Source organism: Rousettus aegyptiacus, unplaced genomic scaffold (genome assembly GCF_014176215.1).
Source record: "Rousettus aegyptiacus isolate mRouAeg1 unplaced genomic scaffold, mRouAeg1.p scaffold_m13_p_2, whole genome shotgun sequence".
NCBI classification, from domain to species: Eukaryota; Metazoa; Chordata; class Mammalia; order Chiroptera; family Pteropodidae; genus Rousettus; species Rousettus aegyptiacus.
In genome coordinates this window covers 131,969,806-131,981,541 of record NW_023416295.1, presented here as the reverse complement: position 1 = coordinate 131,981,541, position 11,736 = coordinate 131,969,806, and the positions used below count along the sequence as shown (strand labels likewise).

Below are 11,736 nucleotides of genomic sequence, written 5' to 3'. Positions count from 1 at the left end.
GAATGACTCCTCATCCCATGGAAAGACCAGAGAAAAGAGATGTCTTCTGTACCGGGAAGTGTCGGGAGCTGGGTAATGTCCTCCATAGTTTCTGTAATGGTCTTAACCACCTGCCACCCCCCCAGGGAAACTTCCAGGTTATGTTTGTCCCTCTTCATCTGGCCTTCTACTCCTGGCTCTCTGGGGCCACTCTTCTCAACCGCACCCCCTCATTAGTATTTCCTTGTGTTGGAACTAAGCTCTGGACTCTAAGTACCAATTACAACAGGGCTTTAAGAATTTTTTTCCATCAAGGACTTTGTCATAAGCTACTTTTACTATCTACTCAATAATGTCTCTCTATGCTTCCAAAGTATTGTTGAAAATTGGTTTTGTTGGTTTCTTGCATTCTTGCTACAATTTTTGCATTAATTATAAATTTCATGTTTAAGAGAAGCTGAAACAAGCAGCTGAGAGGTTCCTATTCTGGAGAGGCATTTTGGAAACACATCAGAGTAGATGGAGTGTTCCTGGAGACCTAGAATTGTCTATCTCTTCTAAAAGTCTGATCACATCATCTAAAGAGAACTCATTTTTTTAATTTTTCTTTACCTCCCTATCAATTCTATCCACCAGTAATGTAGGTGGTGAAAAGAGAAAAAGGAAAAGACAAAAGAATTTCAGCATATGTGAAGTGTAACGTTTATACACGCTGACTATTTCTCCCCACTTCAGGTGACCTCCAAGATACTAGGGGCAGACAAGTGCTGCCTTGTAGCACTAGACTTGTCTTTCCTCTTATCCTCATCTTTCCAGTCATTCCTTCAAATTACTAATATTTTCTGTGTAATTACATTGAGCAAATAAAGTGTTAGACATAGAGTAGGCCTCGGCTACCTGTATATTTGGAAATAATAGGATAAGAATATTGGACCTAAAGGATTTAAAATTTGTAAATAAAATAATGTGCTATGTCTCCCAGAGCTGAGTGAATCTTAAATTTAGACACAAATTATTTTTTAATGTGAATTCCCAATTGTGAAATTTCAGCCATAAATTGTCTGATTTTTTCTTAAAATAAACTGAATATTTTCCTTAAAATATTCAAAAAAAAATCAACCTCCTGCTCCGCCTCTCTTTAAGATAGAATCTGAAAAAATGGAGACAAGATAACATTAAGTGGCCATCTGAGAAGTGCTTAAGCAGAGCTATCCCTGGCAAATCAGCAAAATAAGAAGGAAAAATAACAGGAAAGCACTGGGTTCCAATTTTGAATCTACCACTCCTCTCTGTAAGCAAAGAAATCTGTCCCTCTTCCTCTTTTTTTGAATTTCAAAAGTAGTCATTCAGATATCAGTGTGCAATGAATCCATTTGGCCTCCTCAAAGGTAAATGAGAAGAACTTGGGATTTGTGTTTATCTTTTACTGTGCAGTTAAAATAAGCCTGTCTTTATTTTGTCATCAAAGGATCTGTGTTAGGGTCTGGAGTGAGAAAATCTGGAATCCCACAATATGGGCTTCTACTCACCTTACTAATAGGTTGTGTGGGCCAGATCTACACTGTATGTAAATATGATAGAATCAAAGCAATTATCAACTCAAATTTAGGCAACAAATTGAAAGTGCTTAGAAATTTTTCAGTTGAATGAATGGATTTAATTTGCTCATGTACAAGTCAGAGAGAATGTTTATTTCAACAGGATTTTAAGAGCACAGAGATGAGAAAAACACCTTATAACTGACTTTTCCATTTGATTTTCCTTCTTCACTGTAGAGTGAATTAACTTGCTCAGGACACAACTGAGAGGTAATTTGTATCTGATATCTGAGGAGAGTTTCAAGCATGGTAAGATGACTAAATATAGCATAGCATAAGTGAAGAAAGCCGGAAAGAACAAGGATTAATTCATGGGCTATCCCAGCAGAAATAGAACTTATTTTGAGTCCTATGGCCAATACCAACATCAGATGATTTCATGTTAGTTGAAAGCCAAAGGATTCACAGCTGATTCAGAATTTTGGTGAACAAGTTAGGATTACTATAAGAGGTTACCATTCCAGTCAAGAGAGCTCTGAAGGGGCAGAATGTGAGTATATAATGATGGGTCAGAATTCAAGTTTAGTATTAAGGAATTCAGCTCTGGATATTAGGAGCATATTATTTAAAATCTAAGACAAATAAGTGCATTCATACATAGTTTATCAAAGATTTATATCAGACTATCAATCAATCTACTTTAAGTGTAACACCCTACACAGTGTAATCTATAAATATCTGTTGATTTTTGAGTGAATGAGGGAAGGAAGGAAGGAAGGAAGGAAGGAAGGAAGGAAGGAAGGAAGGAAGGAAGGAAGGAATGGGTGGATACATGGATGGATAGATGAATAGAGGACTGATAGGATGACAGATAGGATGGTGCTGGAGTGGAATAATGAAAAATTAGATGGGTAATTAATAACATAGAATGAAAGAGTGAGTAGTTGGATGATTAAATGTTGTGGTTTTAAGAAACCTCCCTGAAGTGGACAAAAATTAATGAGCGTATGTGATCTGCAGTCTATGGATCTGGGTTCCATAGGCACTGGTTAGTTATCAGATAAGTCCTCTTCCAACCCGTTACAGCTAGAAGATGAGCTCCACACTCATGTGCTTTTATTTTTCTTTCCAGTCTCCTTCCTGATTAGTTTCTTTTGAAAATGGAATTCAAGTTGGGGAAATTCCTCAAGGAGAGGCCCTCCATAGTCTGCCTTATTTGCTTTCTCCTTCCCATTCATTCCACATTTAACAAATCTTGATTAAGGATTCATCATGTGCCTCATACTACAACATGTACTCAAAGTAATATAGACCTTAATTCCTAAGGAGCAGGCAGTTTAAATGAAAAAGAAAAGAAAGAAAAACACCTATTACCAAAAGTCAAAGTAAGATAGATATCCAAGTGAAGGCACAAAAAGGCTCAGAGAGTATATTGCTGAAATAGGACACACAGTAGAGAGAAGTAGATATACTTAAGAAAATAAGAAGTCTATGGCCATGCTACCCTGACCAAGCCCTATCCCATCTGATTTTGGAAGCTAAGCATGGTCAGGCCTGGTTAGTACTTGGATAGGAGACCACCTAGGAAGACCAGGTGCTGTAGGGGTTAAAAAAAAGTATGATGATTACAAAGATATATGAATATTTTTCAAATTTTAAAGTTTTTCAACATGTATCCATTAAAATTTTTTGCACTTAAATGAATGTACATACATAATGGTTGCTATTACTATTTACCATTATTGTTGTATATATCAATAGTTTGTTAATTTCTCACTTAATAGAATTCCGTTGTATAAATATACTGCTGCTTTTTAAAAAATAAAATACTTTGTTTATCTATCATCTATGATACTCATTTGGGTTTTTTTCCAGTTTATGGCCATTAGAGGAGAAAAGTTCTATGAATATTTTTGTACAAGTCTTTTTGTGAACATATACATTTATTTTCCTAAGAGTGTAATTGCTGGGTCATAGACTCAATGTATGTCTAGCTTTGTAAGAAATTGCCTACATTTACAAAGTGATTATACTATATCTTACATTCCCACAGGAAAAACTCCAGTTGTTCCACACTTTTTGCCAACATTTGGCAATTTTAGCCATTTTGATGAGTGTTTAGTGGTACCTCTGTTTAGTGGTTTTATTTTGTATTTTCATGATGACTAATGATGTTGCACATATTTTTATAAGCCTACTGGCCACTGAGATACTTTCCTTTGTGAAGGCCTTGTTCTATTCTTTGGCCCATTTTTGTATTGAATTTTTTGTCATTTTTATTATTGTAATATTTATTATCATTGACATTTATTATTGATTCAAAGGTATTTGTTACATATCTGTGTACTTTGTTCAATATTTTCTCCTAGGCTCCAGTTTGCTTTTTCTCTTTTTTAATGGTTTCTTTTAATGAGCAATTCAGTTTTATTTTACCTTCATTATTTTTTAGCTCTACTTTTTTAACTTTAAAAAATATATTCAGCAATGTCCTCCCTATATCAACCACACACACACACACACACACACACACACACAGAGCTTTCAAAGTTGTTTCTAAGATTAAATGTTCCAAACATGTGAAATACAATAATAAAGAGGAGAAAACAACATAAATAGTACATAATTACATAGTAACAAACTACTACAGAGTTTTAAATGGGAAGTGAAAGATATAACCTGGGAAGAACAAGAAAGATTAGAAAATCTTCTGCAGAAAAGTAGGCTCTTGACCAAAATGTTAAAGAACAAAAAGACCCCAATTAAAGAAATGGAAAACTATTCACAGGTCAGATCTGAAAATCTGTGTGAATTTCTCTAGAGCTGTTTGTAAGAGAAGAGCAACAAATGAAAAAAGTGGAGTACATTCAGGACTTGTGCACTAGGAAGTCAACAAAGGGAAAAGCATTTTTCAAGGGAGGCCATGAGAGCTATTAGACAACTATGGCAATAATGAGCAGTTGAGAAAAAAGTACGTATACATAGAATGGGTGGAAACTCTGGGTTTTGAGAAGAGACAATTGATGCTGCATTCCTCTTTCTATTTCCTTCCAAAGGATTATCATCTTTAAATGGCCTTCAGAAACCAAGAGCACCATCACAGAGTTCCTCCTCCTTGGGCTGCTGCTGATCATCACACCCAGGCTCCACTCTTTGTGCTTTCCCTGGTAATTTGCCTCCTGACTCTGTCAAGGAACCTATTAATGATCCTAGTAATCAGGGCCAGCTCTCACCTCCATATTCCCATTTACCTCTTTTTGAGTCACCTCTCCTTCCTGAATTTCTGTTACTCTTCAGTCACTGTGCCTAAGGTGTTGAAGAACCTTTTGTCTGAGAAGAAAATCATCTCAGTGGAGGACTATTTGACCCAGGCCTCCTTTGTGTTTGACTCTGGGGGAACAGAGCTCTACCTTCTTGCAGTGATGGCCTATGACCTGCCATCTGCTACCCTCTACTCTATGGTCAAAAGATTAGCAATGAGCTGTGTGTGAGACTGGTGTGAAGATCTTGGGTCTTGCCTTTTTAGATGTTTTCATCAATACTCTTCTAGCTTAGAATTTGGACTTCTTTGAGACTCAAATCATCTCCGACTTCATTTGTGAGGTACCTTTTCTTGTCTCCCTGTCTTGTTCCAGTATCTCCAATAACTATGCTATCCTACTCTGCTCTGCCCTCCTGCATTTGGGACCTTCTTCTTGGTCTTCTTCTCTTATGCCCGCATTGTCTCCACCGTCCTGAGCATCAGCTCCACCTGTTCTTCTCACCTCACTATAGTAACCTTATTTTATAGCTCAGGTTTGTTTTGCTCTCTCATGCCAACCTCAGGTCCTCCATGGGAGCTGGTTTTCTCTATGCCATATAGTGTAGTCACTCCCCTAGTGAATCAGTCCCCTTGTCCATAGCCTAAAGAACAAGAAAGTAAAGTGGCTCTGAAAAACATGTTGCAAAAAAGTTAACAATGTTTCAGGGAACAGAGAACATGTAGAGGATGATTGGAAAACAGGGCAGAATTACAGCAAGATACCTGAATAATAAACATTAAGAAAAACTTTTGTTTGCTCATGTCAGACATGACAATCTTGTAAAGCCTCCTTTCTTGGAATTGCACACAAAAAAAACAGCAACAAATTACTTGTTTCCTTTGACTCATATTTTATCTTTCTCACAGGCAGAAGAAAATGTATCAGATAACTATTTCGATCCAGGTAGTTTGGATACAGACATAGAGATATCCAATTCCTTTTGTTTGTGGAACGTTAACAAAATCCTTAGCATTTGGAAAAACTACGTTCTGAATCCTTACATGGATTCCCATGGGTATAAAACTAGGGGTAAAGCAAAAAGTGAAGTAAATCAAAAAGTAAAGAATCAGAATCTCTAAAGGAAGAAAGACATAGTCTTGAGACTCATGGAAGTTTGAGTGAAGGTGGGTTTAAGATGAGCTGTAACTAAAGAGGGCCTTAGATACAAGGCAGATGCAGATGCAGGTGTCTGAGAGAGAAAGTGAGCTTGTTGAGCTAAAGTCTAGGCTGACAGACACTTCACGAGCTCTGAGAAGCATTATCTGCTATGCAGCACATGGTTGAGGACTCCATTCATTCTATGGTAGTATAGCAGTGCTGCTTGTTTCACCTTCCAGGTTTTACCAATGGCTCGGAAGGATAAGTTGGGCAGATCTTGTTCTGTGGAAAGTGATGAGATTCAGAAAGGAAGTACATGGAGTATGGAGGATCCTAGGTAGGGGTTTCCTGATAAAAAATAGGTGGTTATAGAGAAGAAGACTAATCAGAAGAACTGCATAAAACCATTCATAAAAGCATCCAAGACATCTATATAAAACTACTTGCTAAATCATTCTTGAAATCTTAGAAATCCAAATTTGAAACCATATGGACACTGTAATTTGCTCTAAATATATTTTTTTGCTTTTGTTTTTGTGATTTTTTTTTACTCTAAGTATCTTAAATGAAGATGAATTTAATACTAAGTTGTTGGAATGACTGGATAGCCAAAAGAGAAAAGTATGAAGAGGGTCTTAAAGAAGCAAAAAAGAATGAAAAACTTGCACCAACCCTAGGCTGAAGCTGATGATTCTACATTGGCTGTAGTGCCTCTGGGGGCATTGGCATCATGACCATCTAGGAGAGGAATTACAGATGATACTAGGACTGCTTAAGAAGTGCTGTGCTTCTCATGCCAGAATCAGAATGCAATGTCATCTCCTCATTCTCATCCTCCTCTTCCATTATTATTATTATTATTATTATTATTATTATTATTCAAACAAGCCACTGCCTCCAATTGGCTAAATTCAGCCAAAAGCCTATTAGCAAGAGAATCAGGGAAATGTCTTATGCAGGCTTATGCAAGCAATGTAAAGTCAAGAATATAAGCATGATGTAGGGCTTGTAAATGTGACATTCCTGGTGTAAGAAAAGATTAGAAAGAAGACAACTCTGGTGGAGAGGAATTGAAAACCTGGGTCTGTACCCGCTCCACAGAGCGACTGGCTGCTCAAGTGGATCTGTGGTATAACTGTCCCCAGGATTGCATAGGAATGTAGGCAAAGGACAGATGTAATTTCTATAACTCTGCTCCAAGGAGAATTATTGCAATCTGGGCCCCTAAGAGGCTTGGGAGCTTTGAAATTACCAGACAGGCTTCAGAAAGAGGCTGTTTAAGAACCCCGTTCTTTGTTTGTACCCCTCTCAGCCTGCGGTGTCTGTTCCCACCAAGGCCCCTACAGACCTCTACAGACCTCTCCTGGCTCTCTCATCGATCCAGCAAGTTCACCTAAGGTTTTGTTCTTCGTTTTTTGTTTATTTTTTTTACTAAATAAAATTTGGCTAAAACAATCTTCTCTAATAATCACCTCCACTATCTATCTATCTATCTATTGTTATCTAACTTCGGAATTTCATATAAGATAGACCTCTTTCAGCTCTCTCCAATATTTTTCCCTACTTCAGATCTGTTTTCTACTTTGGAAATTCAAAAGTTTTCAGCCAACGTGCCTCTCTCATTTAATGGTGTTTTAAAAGGAGTATTTATCAAATATCTAATTCTTAGTATTCAATTCAATAAAGTTACAGTTTATAAGAACTCATAACTTCTTTTAGATATTTGTCTCATATTTTTGTAATACATGTATTTATGAAGAAAGTCCACATCTGTTTATTATTCTTCATATTTTGGACAGCAAGATTGAAAATATTTCATAGATGCTGCTAAACACTTGAAATTATTTTTCATTTTACTTTTGACAATGTTGAAATTATAAGTATTATTGGTTCATGTAAAATACTAATACTTTCTTTAAAATTTTTCAGTTATAAATTATTAAATACATGAAAATTATTCTACTACACACTGAGAATCACTATTAACATTTAGGTATTTCAGTCCAATTTTTCTATAAAAAATGTCTTTAAGGTGCATTCTTATACATAACCATGACTATAATTTATAAGAAATTTTATTTCTGTCATTTTACTTGACATAAAATATCATTCTCGAGAGGGGAAAAAATGGCATAGATGATAGAGGCTTGTTCATCCCTCTGGCAACCAAAGTTGCGACAAAAACAAGGAGCAAACAGCAAGGAAAAATCACCTGGAATCTAGATGAACAAGACATACAACTAGGGAGAAATCTAAGATATCACCCTGCAATGGCAGAAGGTAGAATGGGATGAGGACGCAAGGCTGTTCCGTTCCAAGTGGCTGAGTGAGACGGAGGCTGCGGCAGCAGCAGACGCTTCTTAAAGGGGCCATGTCCATGAGTGGATTTTCATGGTGACAGACCTGCATGCTCTGACCACCTGTGCCAGTTCAGCTACACAAGGACTTACCAAGGAACACTGACTTGTCAGAATGAAGGCCAAAGCGAGACTCACTTGTACAGAAGTGCCAGCGGTATCCATCGTTCCCTGTTGAGCCCTGCCCACTCCCAGTGCGCAAACACAGCGCCGCCATAGCCATGACGTTATCAAACTGGATACCAGAGGTCGCTCCGCCCAGAGGATTCCCTGAAACTCTGCTTCCCCCAACTCACAGCCCCACCCAAGCCACATCCAAGTGTATCCTTAGTGAGTCAGGTGCTCCTTGCTGAGCTGTGCCTAGGCTCACACTGGAGGCAGCTGGCTTTGATTCCTGGTGTGGGCTTTTGAGGGAACTATAAGCACAGCATCTGTGGATTGCTTGCTGAATCTTAACAGGTAGCCCTGGAGGGGCAGAGGCTTGGGCCAAATTTGCCCTGCAGCTGAACCCCTCTCAGGACTGTTAACACTGGACACCAATAACATAAACCCACACTAATAAGACCGAGAGACTTAGGAGCTTTGCTTAGTACATAGAAACAGACATGAAAAGGCAGCCAAAATGGGAAGACAAAGAAGCAGAAACCATATGAGAGAACAGACTAGATATCCAGAAATGATGGAGTCAAGTGATCCAACAGGTGTAGAGTTCAAAATATTGGTTATAAAGATGCTCAATTAACTTAGGAGAAATGTAAATTAATTCAGTGAGAACTTCAACAAAAAGATTTAAAAAACATAAAAATGGAAATGGAAACTATAGAAGGAAACCAGTCTGAAATGAAGAACACATTATCTTTAAATGGAATAAAGTGAATAAAGAAGAGGATCAAATGACCTATATCGAGGATGGGAAAGCCAAGGACACTAGGTCAGAATGGCAAGGAAAAAGATGCCAAGACTATAATAATTATTTAAGGAGCCTATAGGACACTATTAAAGGTAAAAATATTCGTGTCATAGGGGTACCTGAAGAGGGAGAACAAGAAGTTGAATATATATTTGAAGAAATAATGATGGAAAATTTCCCTAACCTGGTGAAGGAAATAGACATAAAACCGCAAGAAGCTCAGAGAGTCCCAAAAACCAGGAACCCAAAAAAGCCCACACCAAGACACATTATAATTAAAATGCCAACGGTTAAGTACAAAGAGAGAATCTTAAAATCAGCAAGAGAAAAGCGGTTAGTTACCTACAAGGGAGCACCTATAAGCATGGCAGTTGATTTCTCAAAAGAGACTACACAGGACAGAAGGGCTTGGCAAAAAATATTCGACAGGATGAAGACCCAGGATCTACAACCAAGAACACTTTATCCAGTAAAGCTATCATTTAGAGATGAAGGACAGATAAAGAGCTTCCCAGACAAAAATAAGCTAAAGGTTTAACATCACCAAGCTAGTATTACAGGAAATGTTGGAGGGACTTTAAGAAGAAAAAACATGTATCAAAAAAGAGGAATAAAGAATGATAATAACTACATTCCTATCAATAAGTACCTCAAATAGAAAATAATTATGTGCTCCAAACAAAATATAGGGTAGCTGAATGGATAAGAAAACAAGACCCTTACATATGCTGCCTATAAGAGACTCACTTCAGATTTAAAGACACACACACACAGACTAAAAGGAAGAGGATAGAAAGACATATTGCTTTGATGGACCTAGAGGATATTGCGCTGAATGAAATGTATTAGATAGAGAAAAACAAATATCTCATGATTTCATGTGCATGTGGAATCTAAAGAACAAAATCAACAACAGCAACAAAAGCGAAAATAAACTCAGAGAATATTTAGAGAGATACGAGACAGGAGGGGATTGGAGGGGAAAAAAAGCAAAGGGATTAAAAGGCACAAATGGATAGCTGCAGAATATTCATGAAGATGTAGAGCATAGCATGGGGAAGATGCTTTATAATGTTGCAACAAATATGTAAGGGGGAAGATTTAGTGGGGTGATCACTTTGTGAGTTATGTGGCTCTCCGATTACTATGCTATACAACTGAAACTGGTATATTAATGTATGCTAACTACAAGTGAAAAAAAAACTCATTGAAATCTACAATGTAAATACAAGCAACTAATTGTCTATTATATTTCAATAAAGAAAAAAAAACTAGAAACAAGAAAATTCTCCATTTTCAAAAATATTTTAGTCTATTATATTACATCAAAACAAAAAAAGCCACAGTTTATTTAACAATTCTCCTACTATTGAACATTTTCAGTGGTTCCTCATTTCATTCAATTATTTATATAGCAACTGTTCCAAAGTTTTCTCCTCTTCTTCCCTCCCTGTTTCCATCTGTTTCTCCTTTATTTCTTTCCTTCTTTTTTTATTTTTTTCTGATTTAGAATATCAGAAGCATAGAATTGAATTATTCTTAGTTCCTTGTTCATAATGCATTATCATAATTAGTGTACATATTATATATACTGCCTTGTTTTCATTTATTTTCTTTTCGTTTAGGTTGTTCATTTGTTTTTAAAGTATTATAAAGCCATTACCCCACTTCCTAACCTAATAACTAAAACTTATTAATAATTACATCTACCTTTCATTTCCTCTCTCATCTTAACCATCCTCTGAGAAGTTATGCATCACCTTAATTGTTGTGCTTATGAGTAAAACAGGTCTATAAGCTTCCTTTCATATTTTTTGTCTGATTTTTGTTATCGGAAACTTCTACTGGTCTCATAGAATAAGCTCAGTGATAGTCCTTTTTTTGGTTAGTCTCTGATAGAATTATTTAAGATCAAAATAAACTGTGAAAGTTTGATAGCAGTCACCTTTACAAATGATCTAGGCCTGAGGTTTTCATGAAAGATTCCTAATTACTGCAATAAGTTTTTAAATAACGATAGTCCTATCCAGGATTTCTATTTCATCTCGAGTCAGTTTAGATAAATTATATTTTTCTAGAAATTTGTTTATTTCATCTAATTTTATCATTTATTGGCATAAATTCCTGACCCTATTTTCTTAAGTTTTTTTTATTTCTTTCATATATGTAGCTATTATCCTTTTTACATTCTAGTTCAATCATAATATTTCTTTATAGTTTTGTCTTTTCTTGATAAGCCCTTCCAGAATAAAAAAAATAAGCACCTGAAAAAGCTCATCAGCACTAGCCACCTGGTAAATGTAATCAAAGTACAAGTATCAGAATAAAAAATTTAAAAAGAAGGTAAAAATCATTTTTTAAATCTGTGCATCCATGAATAATTGTCCAACTTCTTGAACTAATGGCATGCTCTCTTCTGGCTCATATTAGGCAGCCTTTTTTTTAAACAGAGGTCCAAAAGTTTGAAAACATACCAGTTTTTAACATTAATGTACATATCAATATTCTATAAAACTGAAGAAAATGCAAAGAAATAGAAAGATATCTGTGTTCAT

The 11,736-nt window shown here is 36.3% G+C and overlaps 2 pseudogenes; both read left to right on the top strand.

Annotated features, from left to right (window-relative positions):
* The first annotated feature begins 3,004 nt into the window (after positions 1-3,004).
* LOC118613876 lies at positions 3,005-3,123 on the top strand (annotated as a pseudogene).
* A 1,462-nt stretch (positions 3,124-4,585) lies between these two features.
* On the top strand, positions 4,586-5,447 carry LOC118613597 (annotated as a pseudogene).
* The last annotated feature ends 6,289 nt before the right edge of the window (positions 5,448-11,736 follow it).